The 13030-nt window shown below is 47.1% G+C and overlaps 1 protein-coding gene across 5 annotated transcripts in view; it reads right to left on the reverse strand.

The window, feature by feature from the left end:
- Nucleotides 1–13030, reverse strand: part of Lrrc20 (leucine rich repeat containing 20) — a 96325-nt gene that overhangs the window by 66636 nt on the left and 16659 nt on the right. For 2 of the 5 annotated variants that reach the window (XM_075980166.1, XM_075980167.1), the window contains one exon: nt 104–232. The exons of the other annotated variants lie outside the window; for them this stretch is intronic. The gene's annotated coding sequence lies outside the window, so the exon portion shown is untranslated. The remainder of the gene's footprint in view (nt 1–103; nt 233–13030) is intronic. 5 annotated transcript variants of the gene reach the window in all.

Below are 13030 nucleotides of genomic sequence, written 5' to 3' on the forward strand. Positions count from 1 at the left end.
AAGGCTGCAAGGCACATCTTTAATGTGGGCCACACCTCCTGCTGGAAGCCTATATAAGGGCAAAGGAAGAAGGAAGGCATGTTCTTCACCTGCTTGCCCTCACCTTCATCCACATATTCATTTCCTTCTTCCAGATCCCAGCAGACCAGCTAAGACAGCCAGCCTCGTGGGATTGAGCAGCTGCTAGATTCTTGAACTTCCCATTCATAATTAGCCATTGTTGGACTGCATCCTGTAAGATAGATAGATAGATAGATAGATAGATAGATAGATAGATAGATAGAAAGAAAGAGAGGGAGGATTCATTCTGTAAATTCTGTGACTCTAGAGCACCCTGACTAACACAGATTTTGGTACTAGAGTGGTTCTAGAGAAGCAGATGTACAAGGATGAATCTTTTAGGTATCTGGGATTGGCTTCTTAATTTGCCTGCACCTTCCTTCAAATTCACCAGCACCATCAGCTACCAAAGCCTCTCCAGTCTCTCTCTCTCCTGGGAGCTCGGGAAGTGCTGAAAACCCATAGTATAAATGATATATTAAAGAGATAATGGCTTTGATGACCTTGATTCATCAACAGTGAGTGGCAATGGATTCTGTGACATGAAATTTGAAACTTCTGACAGTTTGGGGAAAAACAAGGGAATGACGCTGCTGGTTGGTTGCTCTTAGCATCTCTGGATACACTGCTGAGGAAAGGAGTGAGCTCCATGACGAACCTCAGCATATGGTGAAAACCAATGTCTTAGTGATAAAGCTGACCAGCTCTGGACGCAAATTCACCGTCTCAAGGGTTCTAAGTTGCCCTGGAAGAGAGAATCTACTCTCCAGCAGACACAGAGCTCAGAAAATCCTACTGAAGCCCTCATTAAAAAGTTGGCTAAATTACAGCGAAAATTCAAGTCTCGGCCTCAGAGGGTGTCAGCGGCTAAAGGGCATTAATTAGCAAAGGATGAGATCCTATATCACTTGGGATGTGAATGCGTGGGAGGACCATACTCAAGCTGAGAACTCTGAACCCTCGGATTCTCAGGGGTTTCTCTCACCTGAGGAAGTAGGACTCTCCGCCCTACCCCTACCCCTCAGATTCTCAAGGGTTCATCTCACCTGAGAAAGTAGTACTCTCCGCCCCACCCCTTGAGAAGCCCCACTTTTTCCACCGTTCACTGAGGAAATTAATCCATCAGGGTCTGCTCAATCAGCAGTGACTTTTTCTGGAGGAAATGCCATGCAAGACAACACCAATGTCCCTCGAGTCCCACCAATAGTTCCATCTAGACCTACAACCAGGCTCAAGGCAAGCAGGCTCCTAGAGGGGAGGTAGAAAGTGTAGTCCATGAGGAAGTGCGCCACACCACTAAGCAGCTTAACGATTTTGCTAATGTGTTCAAGTAAAAATCTAGGGAATATGTGTGGGAATGAATCTTAGGGATGTGGAATAGGGGCTGGGGAGATGGCTCAGAGGTTAAGAGCACTGACTGTTCTTCCATATATATACATAATAAGTATTTTTTAAAAAAAAATAAAGGGGGTTTGGGATAATGGTGGAAGAAACATAAAACTAGGCTGAGTTTATTGATATGGACCCTTTCCGTGGAGAGTCTAGGTTTAGTATGAAAGCATGCACAGTTAAAAAAGGTGTGAAAAGTTAATTGGGTGGTGTGCTTATCAAACGATGGCCTAGTGAATAAAGGGGTTGGAGGTGCCTGATATTCCTTGGCTTAGTGCTAATGAGAGGATTTTAAGGCTCAGGGAGATTGCAATGCTAGAGAGACTACGGCACCCTGTAAACCTAATCCTCCACAGTGGGAAGGCCCAGAAGACACGCACGCCCTTCACTAATCCTGTAAGACACACAATGGTGAGAGGGGCACCAGCACCTCTGAAGAGCTTTGTTGTCTCCCTTCTTCTCGTGCCTGACCTTAGGCTTGGAGGTGCTGCTGCTCAATTGGATGGATTAAGGGCAATGGGTTTACCAGAGGCAAGGTGACTGTAGGGACTGTAATGGGCAGCCGAGACAAAACAATGTTCATAATGGCCTAACCCCTAAAGGGTCAGTACAGGCAAGGTGAATTTTACAGCGGCATGACTGGTACAGACCTCCAGTACTGACTAATCATAGCGTTTCCAGGTATGAAATAGATAAGCCTACTGCATTTTTGTTTCATCTGTTTAAACAGAAAAGGTCTCAAGTGAAAGAATGGCTGCTCTGGATCATGGCAAAAGACAGTGTCGGCCAGTGAATCCATTTCCAGACTTGAGCCTGTTTGCCGAACCAGAACCTCCTGAATGAAGGGGTAGCCAGGTTCCCCTGGGCAAGGACCCCAATAAGATAACTAAAACTTTTACAGTTAGCCTTCCTCCAGTTCTTCCCCAGGGGGATCTGAACCCTTTAACTGTACACTGGGGAAAAGGAAACAATCAGATCTTCTGGGTTTACTGGCTCTGAATTAACGCTGATTCCGGGAATCCCCAAGAAACACTGTAGCCCTCCAGTTAAAGTAGGAGCTTTTGGGGCCAGGTTATTAACGGAGTTTTGGCTGATGTACAATTCACAGTAGGTCCAGTAGGTCCCTGAACCCATCCTGCAGTTATTTCCTCAGTTCCAGAATGTGTAATTGGAATAAATGTATTTAGAAGTTGGCAGAATTCTCATATTGATTCCCTGACATGTGGAGTGAGGGCTGTTATGGTTGGAAAAGCTAAATAGGAAGCCTTTAGAGCTGCCTCTGCTAAAGAAAACAGTGAATCAAAAGCAGCATTGCATCCCTAGAGGAAATGCAGAGATTAGTGCCACCATCAAAACTTGAAAGATGCAGGGGTGATGGCTTCCACCGCATCTCCCTTTAACTCTCCCGTCTGACCAGTGCAGAAGACGGATGAACTGACGAGAATGACAGCTGACTATCAAAAACTCAGTCAGGTAGTACAGCTGCTGTACCAGATGTGGTGTCCTTACTTGAGCAGATTAACACATATCCTGGTACATGGTATGCAGCTATTGGTTTAGCAAATGCCTTTTTCTTGGTTCCTATCCATAAGGACCACCAGTAGCAATTTGCTTTCAGTTGGCAAGACCAACAGTATACTTTTGCAGTTTTACCTCAGGGATGTATAACTCTCCTGCCCTGTGTTATAACTTAGAAGGGATCTTGATCATTTGTCTCGTCCACAAAATACCACACTGGTGCACTATATTGATAGCATTATGCTTATGGAACCAAGTGAGCAGGAGGGAGCCTTTGAACTTATTGGTAACACATATACACGTCAGAGGATGGGAGATAAATCCCACCAAAATCCAAAGACCTTCTACTTCAGTGAAATTCTTAGGAGTTCGGGGATGTGGGGCATGCAGAGATGCTCCTTCTAAGGTGAAGGGTAAGTTTTTGCATCTGGCCCCTCCCACCAAGAATGAAGCACAACATTTAGTAGATCTATTTGGATTCTGGAGACAGCACATTCCCCACTTGAGTGTATTCCTCCGGCCCATGTACCAGGTGACTCGGAAAGCTGCGAGCTTTGTGTGGGCCTGGAACACGAGAAGGCTCTTCAGCAGGTCCAGGCTGCTGGGCAGGCTGCTCTACCACTCGGAACATATGAACCAGCAGACCCCATGGTACTTGCGATGTCAGTGGCAGGTAGGGATGCTGTCTGGAGCCTTTGGCAGGCCCCTATAGGTGAGTGACAGAAGAGACCTTTGGAATTTTAGAGCAAGGTTCTGTCATCATCTGCAGACAACTAGGCTCCCTAGGAAGACAGATGTTGGCCTGCTAGTGGGCCTTAGTAGAAACTGAACGTTTGACAGTGGGCCGTCAAGTTACCATGCGACGTGAACGGTCCATCATGCGCTGGGTGTTACTGGACCCACCCAGTCATAAAGTCTGGTGTGCACAGCAGCAATTAATTTTCAAGTGGAAGTGGTATATGCAAGACCGGGCCCGAGCAGGTCCTGAAGGCACTAGCAAGCTACATGAAGAAGCTGCCCAAATGCCCACAGTTTCCACTCCCGTTACAATGCCGCCAACTGCCAAGCGTGCCCCTATTGCCTCATGGAGGGCTCCCTATGATTGGCTCACTGGGGAAGAAATGACTTAGTGATGGTTCTGCATGCTAGGCAGGTGTCACTCAGAAGTGGACAGCTGCAGCACTGCAACCCCTTTCTGGGACAACCCTGAAAGATGCTGCCGAAGGGACATCTTCACAGTGGGCAGAACTTCAGGCAGTCCACAGGGACATACAGTCTGTCTGTTCACTGAGTCATGGGCTGTTGGCAATGGATTCGCTGGATGGTCAGGGACTTGGAAAGAGCATGATCGGAAAGTTGGTGAGAAAGACATCTGAGGAAGTATGTGGATAGATCTCTAAATGGGCAAAGGATGTGGAGATACTGTGTCCCACAGAAACGCTCATCAAAAGATGACTTCAGCTGAGGAGTTGTTCAGTAATCAAGTAGATGAAATGGTTTGTGGACCAACCTTTATCCTCAGTCATTCCTGTCATTGCCCAATGGGCCCATGAACAAAGTGGCCATGGTGGCAGAGATGGGGCTTATTCATGGGCTCAACCACATGGAGTTCTACTCACCAAGGCTGACTGGCTACAGCTGCTGCTGAGTGCCAGATCTGCCAACAGCAGAGACCAACACTGAGCTTCAGATATGGTACCATTTCCCCGGGTTGACTAGTCATCAATCTGCTGGCAGGCTGACTACATTGGACCACTTCCTCCAGAACGCCTGATTCACAACATGATGTTCCACACAGTATTGCTTCTGACCAGGGAACTCACTTCACCGCCAGAGAAGTGCAAAAGTGGGCCCATGGTCATGGAATTCACTGGTCTTACCATGTTCCCCACCATCTTGAAGCAGCTGGCCTCATAGAAAGATGGAATGGCCTTCTGAAGACAGTTACAGGACCAATTATGAGGCAGCAGCATGGGGGACTGGGGCAGGAGTCTCCAGAAGGCTGTATGTGCTTTGAATCAGCATCTAATACATGGTACGGTTTCTCCCACAGCCAGGATCCACAGAGCAAGGAAGCAAGGGGTGGAAAGGGGAAAAGTTCCACTCACTGTCGCCCCTAGTGACCCACTTGGTTTTGCTTCCTGTTCCCACAACCCTAAATTCTCTCGGCCAGAAGTTTTGGTTCCAGAGTGGAGAGTGCTCCTTTCAGGAGCCACAACAAACATTCCACAAACTGGAAGCTCAGACACACGCTCATCACTTTGGATTTCTAATGCCCTTAAACCAACATGTCAAAAAGGTAATAACAGTGTTAGGAGGGGTGACAGATCCAGATCACCACAGGGAAATTGGCTCGCCTCTCCACAATGGAGGTAAGAAGGATTATGTCTGGAGTGCCAGAGATCCTTTAGGGCGTCTCTTGGTGCTCCATGCCCTGTGATTAAAGTCAATGGGAAGCTACAACAGCCTAATCCAGGCAGGATGACAAAGGGCACAGACGCACCAGGAATGAAGGGATGGGTCACTCCTCCAGGAAAAGAGCCAAGGCCTGCTGACGTGCTTGCAGAGGGTGGAGGAAATACAGAATGGGCAGCAAAAGAAGGTAGCTCTAAATACCAGCCAAGGTGACATGACCAGTTGTAACCGACAGAAGTGCTTCTGTTTTATTTTGTTGAGAATGTGTTTATATAAATATCTGTGTTTTCTTTCAATTTCCTTATCATGTTGTAACATCAATTAAAAGAATTAAAAGGTTATCATATGCATATTTGAGATACTAGAAAGATGTCTCCCAAGAACATTACAACTATTCTAAATTTATAACGCATTTGCATTTGTACAAGGGATAGTTATATCACATTAGGTGTAATTATGACCTGGTTAAATATATAGCATGTTTGTGATTATACATGGGATAGTTATTATGTTAAGGCATTATTATGGCCTGGTTATTGCTTTCCATTTGGAAATTAATTAATCATGACATAAAAATATATGATTGTGTGCCAATTTGACAAGGGATGGATTGTGATGGCTATTTTTGGCTGTCAACTTGACTGTATCTGGAATGAATTATAATCCAGAAATGGAGGGCGCACTTGTGATCCAGATCTTCAGGCAAGAAGACAACATGCCTTTGAACTGGATCTTGAGGCTGGATGACACACCTTTAATCCAGACCTGAAGGCTGGAAGGCACACCTTTAATGTGGGCCACACCTTCTGCTGGAAGCCTGGGTAAGGGCTATGGAAGGAGGAAGGCTTGTTCTTTGCCTGCTTGCCCTCACCTTCACTCACACATTCATTTTCTTCTTCTACATCCCAGCAGACCAGCTGAGACAGCCAGCCTCGTGGGACTGAGCATCTACTAGATTCTTGGACTTCCCATTCATAATCAGCCATTGTTGGACTGCAGCCTGTAGGGTGGGTGTGTGGAGAGAGAGAGAGAGAGGGGGGGGGGGGGGAGATTCATTCTCTAAGTTCTGTGACTCTAAAGAACCCTGACTAATACAGTGTGTTTCTCTTGGAACCCACAGAGGTCATGGGTTGTGGGGGGAGGGGATGCTTCAAGGAAGAGGAAATAGAATACAGTGTTAGAACAGATAAAGGAGAGATTGGAGATATTAAATGAGGTGGAGGAGAGGAGGGTGGGATAGAGGGAGAAATCATGAATATTGAAGGGCTTTTGTAAAAAGCCAAATGAAGGAATAGAGAGATGGCTCAATGGTGTAAAGCACTTGTTGCTCTTGTGGAAGACCCAGGTTTGTCTCCCAGTACCACCTGATAGCTTACCACTCCAGGAGATCCATTGCCTTCTGTCTTCTATAGGCATGAGGCACACTTACGGTTCACATATAAACATGCAAGCAAAACACATGCACATAAAAGTAAACATTTAAAAAATTTTTTTAAAAAGAAAAAGTCATAGAAACCTACTACTAAAATATATACATTATAAAAAAGTTTAAATGCAGTTATCCTATAATAAGGGACAATACTCCCAACAAGAAACCATACACTAACGAATAAAAACCCTATTGCCAGGAATGGGTTATTTCTTTTTGAGTTGCTGGCCAGTGGGACCCCATACAATCTCCCCAAACAATGCAAGCTATTGCCAACACTTAATTGCCCTCCAGAACTCGATGGTAAGAAGACCCTGTTGCTGAAGATATCAGATACTTGCATCATACATAGAATATGGAGAAATCCAGCTGGTACCCAACTGGAAGCTTCACCCTTCATGGCTAGCTCTCACAGGGCTGGAAGGTGCTACACATACTACCAGAGGAGAAAGGTACCCATCAATCTCACCTCACTATGATCCCTGCAAGCAAGATATGCCAACGGGTGCAACAATGGCACAACTGGTAAATGAAGTAACCAACCACTTTTTAACCCAGCTCCACAGGATGGAATTTATAACTGACCCTGCCAACCTAGCCAAGAACCTGTGGATAGATAGGTCATGGCCCCAGGAGAGAACCTAATGGACATAACAAGGAAAGTGACTCTAAATGACATATTGCTATATCCATAGGTCAGTGCCTCATCAGAGAAGTATCTTCTTGCAGCAAACGGCAGTTAGCACAGAAACCGACACCTAATCAGCATGCAGCGGGTAGGAGACTTTGGAGCGGCCAGTCCTAAATGGAACATCTGTATTATCCCCCTCCCCAAAAGGCACAGGGATCTAGTCAAGGAAACAGTGTTTTCTGGACACAATAGAGCAGATGTATGTATGAGCTCACAGCTATTGTGACAGCAAGCATAAGGCCTGGAGGGATCCCAAACCAGACAAAATCCCAACATAAAGGAAGGGAGGTGAGTACAAGGTTTCGCCCCCAGGAGAGGAGTTACTGGCATCTGGTGGCTACTGGAAGAAGAATCAGTTTTCTTCAATGATGTGACATCTGGTTCACTGATCACACCGCAGGGCGGACCCCATAGTCAGGAATAGTCAGCCAACACAAACACGAACTGGACTTGATTGGGTTTGAAAGAGAAGGAGGAAGAGAGAATATGAACTTGGATGGGCAGGAAAGTGGGGGGAAGATCCGGGAGGAGCTGAGGGAAGAGAATATGGCAAAATATACTGTATAAAATTCTCAAAGAATTAGCATAAACATCATTTTTTAAAAAAAAGAAACCCTTTTCCTTGCTAACAAGCTTGCCTGCTATTTTAAGAAAAAAAATAAACCAATACTCACTTAAAAATTAAAAAATAAAGTTTCTTTTTGCAAATACAGAATCCATGAATGACACAGAGGTTCTGATTTGAGACAGCCATTATTTTAATTTAGTCAATGACTCATCCCAGCCACAGTCAGGAGTCAGAACAGCAGCCATGATGATGCTGACAACACAGACACCACGAGCTCTGTGGGGCCTCAGCTGGTCACGGCAGAAGCCATGTGGTCTTGTGGAGGACGGCACAGAACCCATGGTCCTCCACAAAGGCATGGCATGCAGCGTTGACTGAACATCACTGTACTAAACCTGATGACCACCTTGAAGAAAGGGATTCCCTCTGCAGATGAAGAAGTTGAGACCAGACGAGTTGAGATTATTCTCAAGGTCACACCATAAATAGGGAATGGGTGGGATGTCTTCCTCTTGAAGTTCATGGCCCTGCAGAATCTGGGGACCCAATTCCTGACCTGAGGCTGCTCTTCACCAGTGAACATGGGCAGGTTGCTCTTTAGTTCTCACCTCTAGATCTCTGACTATAAATGCTCTTGTTCTCAGTGAAGGTCAATGTTCCACCCATGAGACTCTTACACTGTGTGTGTGCGTGCGCGTGCACATGTATGCGCATGCACATATGTGTAAGTGCACACTTACCTGCACACACATCCCCTATGTCTCTAACTCTATCACACTGTACCTTATTTTTACAGATATCACTGTAAATGAATCTGGAGTTCAAGTTGCTAGACTGACTGGACAGTCTGTCTCCCCACAACCCACCAGAACTGAAATTGCAGGTGTGTACTGCTAAAGCAATTTCTTTTCAAAGATTTATCTGATTTTTATTCATATGTATGTATATATGTATGCATGTATGCATGCATGCATGGATGTGTACAGGTATGTGCACATAAATCGAAGTGCCCTTGGAGGGTAGTATGTGCTCTTAACCATTGAACCATCTCTCTACGCTGGTTGCCTAGCCTGTGCCAACATCTGGAGGGACAAAGGACTGCTTCTGGATAGAGGAGACAGATGTGGCAGTTTATAAAGGGAAAGGGGACAACCCTGTGTTAGGGTGATGTCTTAGTTAGGGTTTCTATTGCTGTGAAGAGACACCATGGCACAGGGACTCTTACAAAGGAAAACATTTAATTGGGGCTGGCTTATAGTTTCAGAGGTTTAGTCCATTATTATCATGATGGGACATGGGACCGTGCAGGCAGACATAGTGCAGCAGAAGGAGCTAAGAGTTCTGTATCTTGATCCACAGGCAGCAGAAGGAATTTATGTCCACACTGGACATAGCTTGAGCTGCCCCCAGAGTGACACACTTCCTCCAACAAGGCCATACCTACTCCAGCCAGGCCACATCTCCTATAATGTCATATCCTATGGATCAAGTATTCAAACATATGAGTCTATGGGGACCATATCTATTTAAACCACCACAGGTGAGCTGGTTAATTTTGACTGGGCATGTTTATTAGGTGAGCCAAAGGGGGCTCTTGACTGCTGGACTTTAATACTTTGGTAGCTGGACCTTGGTAGTAGGCCTCAGGAGGAGGAAGTGGCCAAATAAGGGAACAGACCTTGGTTGCTAGATTTAAGAATGTAATTGAATGCCCTCTCTTCTGGTATGCATGAAGACAGAGCACTCAGGTACATAAAATATATAAATAAATAATTTTTAAAAATAAAAAAGGAAAAAGAAGAATGTAATCTAATGTTTTTTTAGGAAAGGAGAGGGAATGGAGGAGAAGGAGAAAGCAAAGACTGTTGGCACCATATCTGCCATGCTCAGGCCTGCTGGAGTCCTGCAGTAGGAACTAGGTCCCACTGAGGCAGGCTGCAGGTTAAAAGAGTACACTGGAGGCCAACAAACTCAGGTTCAAATTCCAACACCAAATTTACTGGCTATGAGAGTCAAAACTAACCCTACTTCCTTTTTTTTTTTTTGCAATGACAGAATTTGAACTCAGGGCCTGCCACATGCTAGGCAACTCTCTGCTGAGCTACACCCCAACTTTGGGAGCTTTGGGGGGACTTATTTTTCAGAAATTCTCTCTATAGAACCCAGGCTGGCCTCGAACTGACAACCTTCCTGCGCCAGCCTCCTGAGTGCTGGGATTTGAGAGCTATACCACCATATCTGGCTCTCTTTCTCTGTGTGATGCAGAAGTACCAAGTACTGTTGAAAGCTATCATTAATTCATCTGACTCATTCATTCATCTGAGAAGTCTCTCCTGAGTAGCCACTGTGTTAATACTGGCTAAGGACACAATGGTAAGCTAGACCCAACTGCCACCAATTCGGAGCTAGTTCATGCTCTAGTAAAAAGACACACAGAGCTGAGAGGGCGGTCAGCTAGCTATACCTGTCCTCGGGAAACAAAAGGGTATCCTGGGACAGCAGGCCACAGAGGGAGGGGTGAGGCAAGCCTCAGCGTGGAAGTAAGGAGCAAGCGCAGCAGCCTACTGGGGACCTGCAGGGTGATCAGACCTTCCCTTCGGTACCTTCCCAGTCCACCCTCTGCAGAGCCATGAGCACAGACACAGCACAGGGTGAGACACCATTCAGGAGAGGGGACTTGACAAAGAAGCCACCCAGAGAAACCAGAGCGTGACAGAAACAGGCATTTGGGCAATCCAGTTAACTAGGGCGATTCAAAGGGGCCTAACCTCACCCTCATCTTCTGGGCTAATGAGTCTGGACAGCACCATCGCTGTGAGCAATCACAATTTCTCAACTTTATCAGGCAAGAGATTGCTTCTGGCACGTGCCCGTTGACACTGAGAGCCTAGAGGACGCCTGGCCTGTCCACTCCAACATGGACTTCCATCCCTGGCCACCTCAGCAGCCAGTGTCGCATATGCATTTGTGGAAATATTTGGTTTTAATATACTACTCAGCCTGCTCATTAAGTTGCCTGCCCAAGGCTAACATTTTCGTGCCTGAGCAACGGGAGCTTTTGATACTGTGAAATTATCTATTTGCTGATTTCTGAGGTCAGGCGTTTTCACTCTCCTGCAAGCACGCACCCTTTGAAGCTGCATCATTAGCCCTGCAATTTCAAAGATTTTCCATCAAAGGAGGGAGCAACCTCAGGTGGGGTGGGCTCCTGGAACGGTGGCTTCTTCTGCAGAAATCCCCAGTGCCAGCTGACCGAGCCACCTGTTCAATTCCTTGCTGTGAGCCTCTCCATGGTGTCCCACAAAGGTACCCAAACTTCTCAGAACTCCCTACACTACCAACTCCAAATAACCCAGGCTCCAGTTTGTTAACCAGATTCCACAGAGCACCCCTAAGGGCCTTCCTGTCACCCACAAAGGTGCCAAGCTGCTTCTTCCCTGGAATCCCTAGGTGATTTCATGTGTGCCCTATGTCCAGTGGTGACCTTTCCAGACCTGAGCAGGTCACGCAGCTCTCTTGCTCAGAAGCCACCAGGGACCTCTGTCACACCCAGATCAGAGAAAGCAGAGGCAGCTCACGTACTCATTTAGCTGATTTCAGAGGCGGTGAGCACCTCTGACACTGAAGATACGCATTTCCCTACAACATGGGCTTACTGGCCTCCGGTGGGGCCTCCAGTGCTCCCAAACACAGAATCAACTGTCTCCTCAGAAGTAACAATGTTTGATGCACCCTGGAGAGAACTCTGACTGGGTTTAAATCACTCTCCCCACCTTACCAGGGAGGTACGGCCTGGGAAGTGGCTCAGTGCCCCTACGCCTCAGTTTTCTCCTCTGTAACACAGAGGCTGGAATGTTACCTAGTTGATTTAGGACGCACAAAACCGAATTTGGCACGGCGGTGCAAGCCTGTAATCCAAGCACTCTGGAGGCAAAGCCAGGAGGACCAGAAGTTCGAGGTCCTCCTCAGCTACATAAGGAGTTGGAGGCTTAACAGGTCCCTTTTAAGGATGAAACGGGGAGTATGTGCAGCAGCTGAAAGGAAGTGGCTGTGTCTTCCTGTTGACAGTCATTCCGATCCTAAGGGACCCTTCTACCTTCAGGCTCTTTAGATCTTGGCCCTGTGTAAGGTGAGACCTCGCTGCACAGCTATTTACAATGTCACAGCACTTCACCTCCTAACTGGCTCCTCCACCCATCTGTGTGGCCCTGTCCTTCCTGGCAGGGACCGCCCACCTTTAACCAGGAACACCTGGCCCCGACTAGCCCTTAAGGTTCAGGAGCATCGACGCCTAGTCCACAGCGCAGGTGCACAGCTGCAGTCCTGCGTGTAAATAAAAGCAGAGCTCATATTCCACTCCCTCCCTCCTCTGCAAGGACTGTACAGCCCGCAGGACCAGATCTCCACCTGGTGCCCCATCTCCATGAACCGCAGCATTTCAAATCACTGCCATATCTGGGCCCTAGTGTCCTGGCTGGAGAGGGACCACCACCATCCCCGTTTCCCTTGAGACAACCCTGAGAGGGACCAAGTCTCTCGCCCAAGCCATCTCCACAGCACTAGGATACGAAGAGGGAGGGTGGAGGGGAGGAGAACAAGGGAATGGGGCCTTATTCGTTTCTCCAGTGCAGGCACTGGCTTGGGACAAGTCCTCTGACTGGGCAACATGGTACAGAGGGGGTCAGGCAATTAAGTCCTTGGGGCACTGAATCTGGAATCTGGAAGTGTGGCAGTCTGAAGTTCTCAGCCTCAGTGATGTCCAAACGGGGCGGATGAGGCTCATTCACCGATACTTTCAGAGCTCCAAGAGATCTAGCCATCCAAGGAAGGGAGAGACCCATCCACGGAGCTCTGGGGCCTCTCTCAGCACTGCGACGAACTGGGGCAGCCTAGGACCCCAGCTGACCACTGTCTGTCCCAGCAATCCCACAGCCGGCCAGTCTGACCCCAAGAGCCTCAT

This window comes from Microtus pennsylvanicus, chromosome 7 (genome assembly GCF_037038515.1).
Source record: "Microtus pennsylvanicus isolate mMicPen1 chromosome 7, mMicPen1.hap1, whole genome shotgun sequence".
Classification (NCBI taxonomy): Eukaryota; Metazoa; Chordata; class Mammalia; order Rodentia; family Cricetidae; genus Microtus; species Microtus pennsylvanicus.